At 49.1% G+C, this 10273-nt stretch overlaps 1 protein-coding gene across 3 annotated transcripts in view; it reads left to right on the top strand.

Moving 5' to 3' along the window:
* Positions 1 to 267: 267 nt before the first annotated feature.
* CHL1 (cell adhesion molecule L1 like) overlaps positions 268 to 10273 on the top strand; it is a 127716-nt gene continuing 117710 nt past the window's right edge. For all 3 annotated transcript variants that reach the window (XM_066558283.1, XM_066558284.1, XM_066558282.1), the window contains exon 1: positions 268 to 363. The gene's annotated coding sequence lies outside the window, so the exon portion shown is untranslated. The remainder of the gene's footprint in view (positions 364 to 10273) is intronic.

Genomic DNA, 10273 nt, shown 5'->3' with positions numbered 1-10273 from the left:
AGGGGGCTCGGATCGGGCAGGTGGGACCCGGAGCGGGGCCGGAGCCGGGGCGGGGGTGGCTGTGGCCCGGGGGAGGCTGTGGGGAGCGCGGGGCTCGTTGCCATGGCTGCCTGCAAGCTCCGCCGGAGGAGATAGCGATGCCAGTCACGGAGGGACCCTCTCCCTCCTCGTGGGTGTGGAGCGGGGCTGGCTTTGGGGTGGTTGCGTTGGGTTTTTCCGCTCCCCCTCCTTCCCTCCCCCCCTACCTCCCCTTTTTTTTTTTTTTTTTTTTTTTTTCGGGGTGGAGCGATTAATCCGGAGCGCTGGGACGGGGCTGCGGAGCCGCCGCCGCCACCGGGACCCCTCGGCCCGCCCGGGCTCAAGGTACGGCGGGGGGAGCGGGGAGGGCTCCGGGGGTGTCCGGCCTCGGGGCTGCCCTGCCCGGCTCCCAAAGCCCTCTTTAATTATTATTATTATTATCGCTCTGGTTTGAAAACTGCTTTTCCTGCTGCCGGCACCGCACCTGGTCCCGCAGCGGCGGCGCCTTGCGGAGCGATGGGAAGCGGAGCCGGGCTCAGCCCGAGCGGGTGGCTCGGGGGCCGGCTCGGGGGGCTCCGGGCAGCCGGTCCGGCCCCTTCTCCCCGCACTCGGCTCCCCGGGCGGAGGAGCCGCTGCCCGCGGGAAGTTTCGGGGGTGCGGAGCCCTGCGGAGCCGGGGGACAGAGCCACGGACCGGGGGACAGAGCCACGGACCGGGGGACAGAGCCACGGACCAAGGGGCAGGGCCAGGGACAGAGCCACGGACCGGGGGACAGAGCCACAGACCAGGGGACAGAGCCACGGACCGAGGGACAGAGCCACGGACCGGGAGACAGAGCCACAGACCAGGGGACAGAGCCACGGACCAAGGGGCAGGGCCAGGGACAGAGCCACGGACCAGGGGACAGAGCCACGGACCGGGGGACAGAGCCACGGACCGGGGGACAGAGCCACGGACCGGGGGACAGAGCCACAGACCGGGGGACAGAGTCACGGACCAGGGGACAGAGCCACAGACCAGGGGACAGAGTCACAGACCAGGGGACAGAGCCATGGTCCGGGGGCTCGGCTGGGGGTTGGCGGCTCAGTCCCGTGCTGCTTTAGGTGGGCTCAAGTTTGCGAGCCCTGATGTCCTGCATCCTGACGAACACTTGTTTCATCTTCCCGAATGGTTTCAGAGAGGATTTGGGGTGGTTTCGCTGCAGTTCCTAAATAATTCCCGAGGTGCCCAGGTTGTTTTTTTCCCTGGGAAGCGATGCGATTCCCCGTGTTGCGCTGCGGGAGAGCTGCCGGAATGGCTGGGCTCGGTGTCTGGGCTGTGTGTTATCGATTGGTGTTGCATGATCAGAGAGCATCGGGGAGCTTGGCAACGCAGCCCAAGGAGATTCTGTGTTCCTGTAGTCCGACACAGCAAATGTACGTGGGCTTTGCATCTGCCGCTTCCATCCTTAGGGATGCTTGGCTTCTCTTGGGGTAGGAAGGAACTGAGCTGTGTTTTGTTGGCTCATGTACAGGTGTTCAGCATTACCTGGGAATCCTTTTGCTTGAAATGTGGTTTGGGAATATTTCACCAGAGTGGTGACAGGTGGCGTTTCTGTGTCCTTGCCAAAAGGTTTGGTGTCACTGAGTTGATATGTGCTGTGTAGCTCCCCCAAATCCCATTCCACATGCAATAAGTAATAAATGTGATGACTTTAGATCTAGGTCCGAGGAAAGGAGAGGAGGTGAGAAGCTGTACTTTAAATAAATATGTATTTTTTAGCCATTTATGAACATGAAATGTTACCTCGTTGGAGCTGTGCTTGCCATCCTCTGGCCATTGCTTCCCACGTGCCTCTGCTTATCTTCTGATATGAGATACCAGAGTGCACAACTCCTGCTGTGTTATCGCTTCTCTCTTGCTTAAAAGTAATACATTTTCATTGTGTTTCAAAGAAACCCAAGCCAAATAAAGCCCTCTCTCTCAATGGGTCATTAAAATGAGGAAATTCTGGTTCACCAGTTTCTGGTGCTCATTTAGGCTGAGCATCTGCTGTCAGTGGAGTCTGGCTTGCAGAGGAACTACATGTCCAGATCATGTGACATTAAAATGAGATGACAGGATAGGACACTGAGATTTGCAGGAGGTAATTTCTTTAGAAATACTGCCCATTGTATATGAAATTATCATTAAATATCTTCAGTAAGAAAACCACCTGCCAGCAATCAAGAAGTTGAAATTCTGCCATATGCAGCACACAGCTTGGAAATCAATTTGTTTTTAAACTCTTCCTGTTTATTATAGTTTTTTTTATCAAAACAGGGATGGGATGAATCTTGAATATAAGGCTGAAATAAAGAGGCTTTATTATTTGTACATAATAAATGTGTATTCAACAATATACATTTAACTCAGTGAGTGCAGCTATTGTGGGCATTTAGTATGAGTTACTTCAGTAATTAAACTTCATGCATGAAAATATAACGGTCCACTTCTTCACCCCAAGAAAGCCAACAGATAAGCCTTATTTAAATGAAAGATTGCATTATTCACAGCTTGCATGTGTACCTCGAGTGGCTTGCACTGGGGCCACCTTGTTTGCCAGTAAAAATTTACTTCATCACTTCTGTTTGGGAGGGAAAAAATGGAACAAAAAGGAATTTATTCTTCACAGAAAACGATGCTGGGGACAGTTGCTCCTGTGATCAGAAAGGATCTGCTCCTTTCCCCAGTGGGAGAGGACGGGGACTACTTTAAACACTACTAATTAGATCCGTTTATCTTGCACGCATTACAATGCTGTAGTTAGTTAATTATAGCTTTTCCCATTAGCAGTACGTTAAGAATAATGGATTAACATATCACACAGATCAAAAGAACATCTACAAAGTTTATCTTCGAGGAAAGAAAGTGTTATTGTGTGTCAGGAAGTCCCCCTGGCTTTCCCAAGGCACAGATTTTGTTGGAATTCCTGAGCTGGTGTTTCAGAGCCCTGTGAATGACTTGAATTGATCACAAACAAGTGACACTGGAGCTCTTGGTTGCTTAGCAACCCGCCAAGATGCCACAATTTCTTTGGGTATATTTGTCCAGCAAAGTAGAAATTCAGTTTTGTTACAGATCATGGGTTCTTTGCTAGCACAAAGCCCGCCCTAGAACAACCCTAAATCGTGGAGAATGAAAATTGGAGTCCCAGCACAGGGTGTGGGAGCAGCATGGGAATGAAAACAGAGCAGGAATCCTGTGCCATATTCGGGTGGTGATGTGCTCAGTGTTTTATAACAAGTTTCAATTGTCCTTTTTTGGTTAGACTCCTAAAAACCCAAAATCATTAGTGGGACAAGTTCTATCAAAGAAATTCATCCACCAGGTGGATGAATTTTGGTTAGACTCCTAAAAACCCCAAATCATTAGTGGGACAAGTTCTATCAAAGAAATTCATCCACCAGGTGCTGTTTGAATGGTTCCCCTCGTGCTGTTACGAGCTGTGAGATCCTCCAAGGTCTGTGGGGTTGCCCCGAGCCCCACTTTGTAACGAAACCAGGAACGTGTGGTGTGATTGTGGTCTGAATTATCCCAGGGCACACAGGGCTGGGGAGCTCTGCTGGCTTCTCCTCACAGCAGACCCTGGCTCCTCAGCAGATCTTCCTGGGGAAGGGAACAGCTCAAAGAGCACAAAGAAGATTGATGTTACCACGATTATCTACCTGGAGCACCAACACGGGCTTCAAGGAATTGTAATTTGGTCAGAGGGCTCTTTTCTGTTCCCCCTGGTGTGCTGCACACCTTGGGAGGGAATCCTGCACCGTCCCATCCCCACTCTCCGTGCTTCTGTTGGGGCTCCAGGGCCAGGGAGCCCCCAGGGTGAGTGTGGATATTTCAGGAGCTCCCTCTGTGCTCTTCAGCTGCTGAGGGGCTTTTCACCCGTGGCCTCCTGAGCTGCAGCAAAGCTCTGCAGTGTGGGTGGCTGCACCTGGGGCTCCCAGCACCCTTTTGCTCTGCTTATCTCCACCCTCCTGAGCTCTGCTCATACAGACAAATCCTCACCCTGCTGAAAGTGTGCCTAGGAAAAGGCTGCTGGGGCTGGGAGAACTGCAGGGTGCCGTGGCATTCTTCACTCTGAATTAAACAGCAGTGAAGATTTCTTCCCTCTGAATGGGAAAAAGGAATCCAGGTACTTCTGTAGAACTTGGGTACTGAATAATTGACTGTGTGTAGGACTAGAGGGGGGTTGTGGCAATGCCCACAGGAACTGCTGAGACCACACTGAACCAAATCCCAGCTCCTTGTCACTGTTCCTAGGCTAAGATTGTTGCAGCTCATAATCTGTGTACCTGTAATTAATTGCCGTTCTAGGCTCAGGCAGACTCAGGTGAAGAGCTTAGGGGAAGTCCTGTGAGCTTGGCTGACTTTGCTGTGGGTTGTTTTTCCCCCTGTTGTTTCTGTCTATCAAAGTCAGTGCTCAAAACTCAAGGTTGTTGTTATTTAGCATCTTTTTTTTTTCCCTTAGCTGCTCTCTTCTGTTTTATTCATTGACCTGTGTGAGTGCATTTGCATTCCCAGATGCTGATTAGTGATTGCACAATAAACAGATGAAGGTGCTTGCTGATATTTGGTGCCTCAGGTTTCTCCTCCCAGCGTGTCCAGGCACCCTGCATGAAGCACACACTGAGGGATGGCTGGGCTGATGTTATTTTCTGGGGTTTCAGCACTCCCTAGCAGATGTTCCCTTCTTCCTTCATTGCACCTGGATGTGTGAAGATTAAAAAAAAAATGCGGATGGAGAACAGTTTATCATTAAAAGTAGTGATTATTGTTACAGCTTAACTAGCTCGTGGTTTTCAGTGTGATTTCCAAGTGCAGATCCTGTTCCGTGTAAGAAGGACAAAAATTATGTTGTTTTCTTCATTAGGGCTTCTTTTTCTATTTTCTTTTGATCCTTGCTAGTCCTCTCTTTTCTCCATTTTTGAAGAAATTACCAACTTCAGGTGGTTTTCTCCCTTTGTTTTTTTTTTCTGTCTTGCAGCAGGACAGAGTTAAATCAGAGGTGTGGTGAGGGCGTGATTCAGGCTAAGGGAGGGTGAACAGGAGTTTGGGGGGGACAGGGATGAGCCTGCTTGGATCCCTCCCCACCTTTGCTCCTGGTCTGCTCTTTCAGCACAGCAGAACTGACTGGATGCTGCCTGAGGCAGTGGTGGAGCCTGGGCAGGGCTGTGGCTGTGAGAGAGCAGCTTTGGAGGAGATTCTCACCAGCTGCTCCCCAGCCAGGCTGCAGACAGGTGACCCCAGACAGCCCAGGCTGTCCCTGTGCCAAAAGCAGAGCTGCCAGTGTCCCTGCTGCCAGGGAGGAGCGGAAAGGTGGCACCTGCCATGGTGTTTGTCCTCAGAGCAGCACCAAGGGGCCTCTGGAAGGGCTTTTGGTCCCCAGCCTGGCCCTGTGTCACTGTCCCTGCCTGCCGATGCTGCCTCCTCGTCCTCTTCCTCCTGAGAGCATCAAAGGCAGCACCTGGGCTGTTCATTTCACAGAATCACAGAATTTCTAGGTTGGAAGAGACCTTTGAGATCATCGAGTCCAACCCATGTTCTAACACCTCAGCCAGATCATGGCACCAAGTGCCACATCCAGTCTTTTTTTAAACACATCAAGGGATGGTGACTCCACCACCTCCCTGGGTAGATGATTCCAGTATTTGACCACTCTTTCTGTGAAGAGAGAATTAATTCTTAATTCCTCCTTAATTCCAGCCTGTATCTCCCTTGGCGCAGCTTGAGGCTGTGTCCCCTTGTTGTGTCTGTTGTTGTCCAGAGAAAGAGACCGACCCCAGCTCACCACAGTCACCCTTCAGGAGGCTGAAGAGAGTGATGAGGTCACCTCTGAGTCTCCTTTTCTCCAGGCTGAACAGCCCCAGCTCCCTCCTTCTGAGAGGGATTTAAAGGTGGGATGAGCACACGTGAAGGGGCTCTGGTGGCTGGGGAGTCTCTGTGCCCTCCTGGAGAACACAAAGTGAAATTACAAACAAGGCAAGCAGTGAGAGCACCAGGCTGCAGCCCCCAAGAACTCCAAACACTGCAGTGAGCCAAAGCCCCCTGACCTCCCAATACAGCTCAGCTTGATGATTTTGGTACTTTCAGAAATCTCATTTCAAGCTTCTCCATTTCTTGGGAGGCCCGTGGGATGACTCTGCAAGGTTTAAGTCACTATTCAGAACAGCATCCTGGCTGGAATGAATGGGAAAGGCAGAAATCTACTCAGAGGAGTAGGAAAACAAAAAAAAAAAAAGAAAAAAAGGCAGGATTGGGCCCATCCACCTTTCAGTGTTGTCTGCTTTGGTGACTTCTGGAGTGTGACACAAGCAATTCCCTGTCAGCCTTCCCTGCTGGCTGACACAGAAGAGGTGGCTTTGAATGCTGCCTGCTGTGCTTGTGTGGCACTTGAAAGGAGAGAGGGCTGCCTTCAAGGAGAGTCTTCCCACAGCTTTAAAGGAGATTTGAAAAATGCAGCACTCCGTCCTGTCACGTGCTGTTCCAGCATTAAACCCGATGCAAACCCGGAAAAATGTCTCAGGAAAAAATGCCTGGTGCACCCCCAGTGCTTCAAATCAAATCAGTCCTGATGATGAAAGATTGCTCTGCTGATAGGGAAAGGGAAATTATTATTGGGGGGCAGATTTTTCTTTTTCTATTAGAAAACCCCTAACAATTCTTTCAGCTAAAGGAGTGATTAACTCAATGAGGTTTGTTTAAACACGTGCATTTTTACAGAATGCACCATTATTTTTGCAGTTTACAGAAATCAGAGAGTGGTTAGTAAGAAGAGGTTGTAGGTTTGGAAGCAGCCACATGTTTTTCCCAAGGTTGATCCTGTAGGTCTGTCTGTCCATCACTAAAATCCTTCCCTCTGGGGCAGTTTGTGTTGGTTGATCCAGGTCTGTGTGTACACTTGCATCCATGGTTGTTTGTCTCATTTTGTTGATTTTACTTCTTTGTAAGCAAAACACTCCAAACCACAATATGTTTGCTGAGTTCAGTGAACTTATTACCTAAAATTTGGGTTATTGCTCAAGTGCTCTACTGAATAAGGGCCCAGTGTTTTATTTTTCACTTTCATATCACTCTACTAATGACTTTGTTCCAGTAAAACTTCATTGAGAGGATAGATTTTAGAGGATTTCTGTTGTAAGTCAGAGGAGGTCCTGTCTGAATTTTTATTTTATTTTATTATTACTCAGTTTTACAGGAATAAGCTGTATTCAGTTTTGCTTTGAGTTCTGCCAAGGCATTGGTCAAACTGCAGTAATTTGGGTCATTACCATCCCCATTCCTTTGAGATAAATATTCCTTTTGTTGCATCTGGGCAGAAGAAAATGGCACAGAACTGAACTGCTGCTATCTGCCAGTTCCAGTGGCAGATTTTATTTCACATTTTTTAAGGATGATCCATGGTGACTTCCAGGCAGAGCACTGGTGAAGTCATGGCGCCACTGCAATGGATGCTCAAACTCCCAGTGACCTCAGCAGAGTCAGCTTTTTGTCCCAGGAGTGATGAAAATCTCATTTACAGCCTAAGCAGTTTGAGGAGGAGGTGTAATGGCTCAGCTCCTTGACTGATACAAATGAGGCTGCTTCAGCTGAGGGTGATTGAGTTTCCCTGGCTGGAGCCATCTGGGATTTTGGAGACTCCACCATCCACGTGGGCTCTGCAGGCAGCAGAGTTGGGAGCTCTGTGACTCTGCCTCCTCTCAAGTCCCTCCTGGTCTGACTGGGAACAAATACCCAGCCAAACAGCCCTGAATATTCCTGTTTTCTGAGCCACACAAGTGCCAAGGGTGCTGTGTAGGGTAAGGAGGAGCAGTGATTAAAGGGCTGTCCCAGCTGTACAGAGCTAAGCCATACCTGCTCCATTAAACTGACAGGGTTAGCACTGAAATCCACAGTAATTGCTCAGGGTTTACTACCTGCATGACAAATGCACCTTTCTGTCATTGACTGCGTGGGGCTGGACTCAGGCTTCCACCTCAATCTGGGATTTTTATGATCTCTGCTGAGCCTGTGGAATTGCAGCCCCCCTGCTGCCTGTGTGTGTGCAGAGCTCAGCCCAGGGCTCTGCTCACCCTGATTTTTGGCTAATTCCTGTCCAGACAGTGCTTACCTGCTGGGAGAGGCTCAGGCTTGCCTCTCCAGCTCTGCATTATATCCCAGGGAATTGCTGAAAATGGAGCTGTTGGAGGGGGATTACAGAACAAAGCTTTACTAAAGGTGAAGTGCAGTCAGTGTGGTGGCACCAGAAAGTAATCACAGAGGGACAGAGTGGCTTGGGGTGGGAGGGACATCAAGGATCATCTCTTCCCTCCTTCTTGCCATGGCAGGGACACTTTCCATTATCCCAGGTTGCTCCAAGCCCTGTCCAGCCTGGCTTTGGACAATTCAGGGATCCAGGGGCAGCCACAGCTGCCCTGGGCACCCTGTGCCAGGGCATCACCACCCTCCCAGGGAGGAATTCCTTCCCAAAATCCCATCCAAACCTGCTGTTTCAGTTTGAATCCATTCCCCCTTGTTCTGTCACTACATGCCCTGGTAAGTAATCCCTCTCTATCTTTTTTGTAATAATTATTTGGTGATGCAGCCCCTAAAGAAAAGGGAATTTCTCCCTCTCCTTCCCGGTGAGCAGGATGCTGCCTTTTGGAGCACTGTACCTCATTATCCTGCCAGAGCAGCACATTTTCCCTGTCAGCCATTCCCCCTGTCAGACATCCCCGTGCAGTGAAACCTCACAGAATTCCAGCTGCATAGCAAGAGGAAAATTTCATCTTTGGTGCATTAAATTATACCTCAGCGTTCATTAAAGGAAAAAAACAACCATGAAAACCACAACAGGCAACAAACCTGGAGGGTTATTCACAATCTTATCATGTGTACCACAAAAAAAAAATTGGAATAATCTTTGCATTCAGCAGATAAGCAGCATTCTCCCTACAAACCTATTCAACTGTGATCCTCCAAAATGTATGCTGAGCTTGTCTGTGCACAAAGCTCCCTGAAATGGGTGGTTTGACCAAATTTTTTATCCCTGGATAGGATATAGTCAGGAATGTTGTGTATTTTCCCTGCTAATTACATAATGCACTTGCTGAAAAGAATAATGTATGCAAAGTTTGGATGCTCAGGCAATGACAACCCATTTAACCATTTATAGCTTTATGTATTTTATAATCCCTGAACCCAAATGTCCCCGGAGAGGGAACGCGCCCTTAAAAATTTTAAGCCCTTAAATTAAGTGAATTTAAATGTGCTCATTTGCATATTTTCCCTTTCTTTGTTCTGCCTGAATGAGATATTGCTGCAGTAATTGAACTGTAATTTCAGGCCAGGTAAATGATGTCAGACAGGCGAGGCTGCGGGCGCTGCCGGAGCCGCTAATCCGGCGATTTGCGGCACACCTTGGAGAGGGGAGCCTGTCCAGCCCACTTAGCATCACCCAGCCAGGGGCTGCCTCTGAAATTCAATCAATTTCTGTTCCTAAATGTGCTCCTGGGGGGAGGGAATTCCTGGGAAACAAACTTCTCACTGAGCTCATGTCATACAGAATTCCAAAGGGGTTTGGGGTGGGAGGGACCTTAAAGATCTTCTTGTTGCAGCCAAGCCATGTCCAGCCTCTCCTTGGACATTTCCAGGGATGGGGCAACCACAGCTTCTCTGTGCCAGGGCCTCCCCACCCTCACAGGGAACAATTTCACTTAAATTTCCCCTCTTTTCAGTTTGAACCCATTACTCCTTCACTTTGAAGCCTATCACTCCAGTTTCTGATGAAATACATAGATGGGTCAAAGCTGAATTCTCCTAAAAATAAAATTCTACAAAAATTTATAAAATTTACAAAATTATGCTGAAGAAGAGCGCTGAGGCTTCTGAGAGTTTTCCTGAGCGGGCTCTGGTGCTGGCTTTTTAGTGTGTGTTGTTCTCTGCCCATGGATTTGGCATCTCTGGTACCTGTGTGACAGCCGAGCTGGGATGGGTGGGCAGGAGTGGTGTGGGAGGGAGAGGTGAGATTGTCAATATCTGTTGGGAAAAGTCTTGGTTATGGTCTTTGGGAAAGGTTGGGCCATACAAGGTTGGCAGTGTGGTTTTGGCTCCATTATCCAGTGCATCTTCTGCAGGAATGCAGGAGAAGCCCATGAGCAAAGGGGGAAAGCAGAAGAGGTCAGAGATGGTTGTCTGGAGAGCTTGGCACCAATCCCAGAAAAATAATGGAAAAGTTGATAGAGGAATGAATTAAAAT

This window comes from Molothrus aeneus, chromosome 12 (assembly GCF_037042795.1).
Source record: "Molothrus aeneus isolate 106 chromosome 12, BPBGC_Maene_1.0, whole genome shotgun sequence".
In the NCBI taxonomy this organism is placed as follows: domain Eukaryota; kingdom Metazoa; phylum Chordata; class Aves; order Passeriformes; family Icteridae; genus Molothrus; species Molothrus aeneus.
The sequence above is the reverse complement of the archived record's forward strand: the minus strand, read 5'-3'. Positions and strand labels throughout refer to the sequence as shown.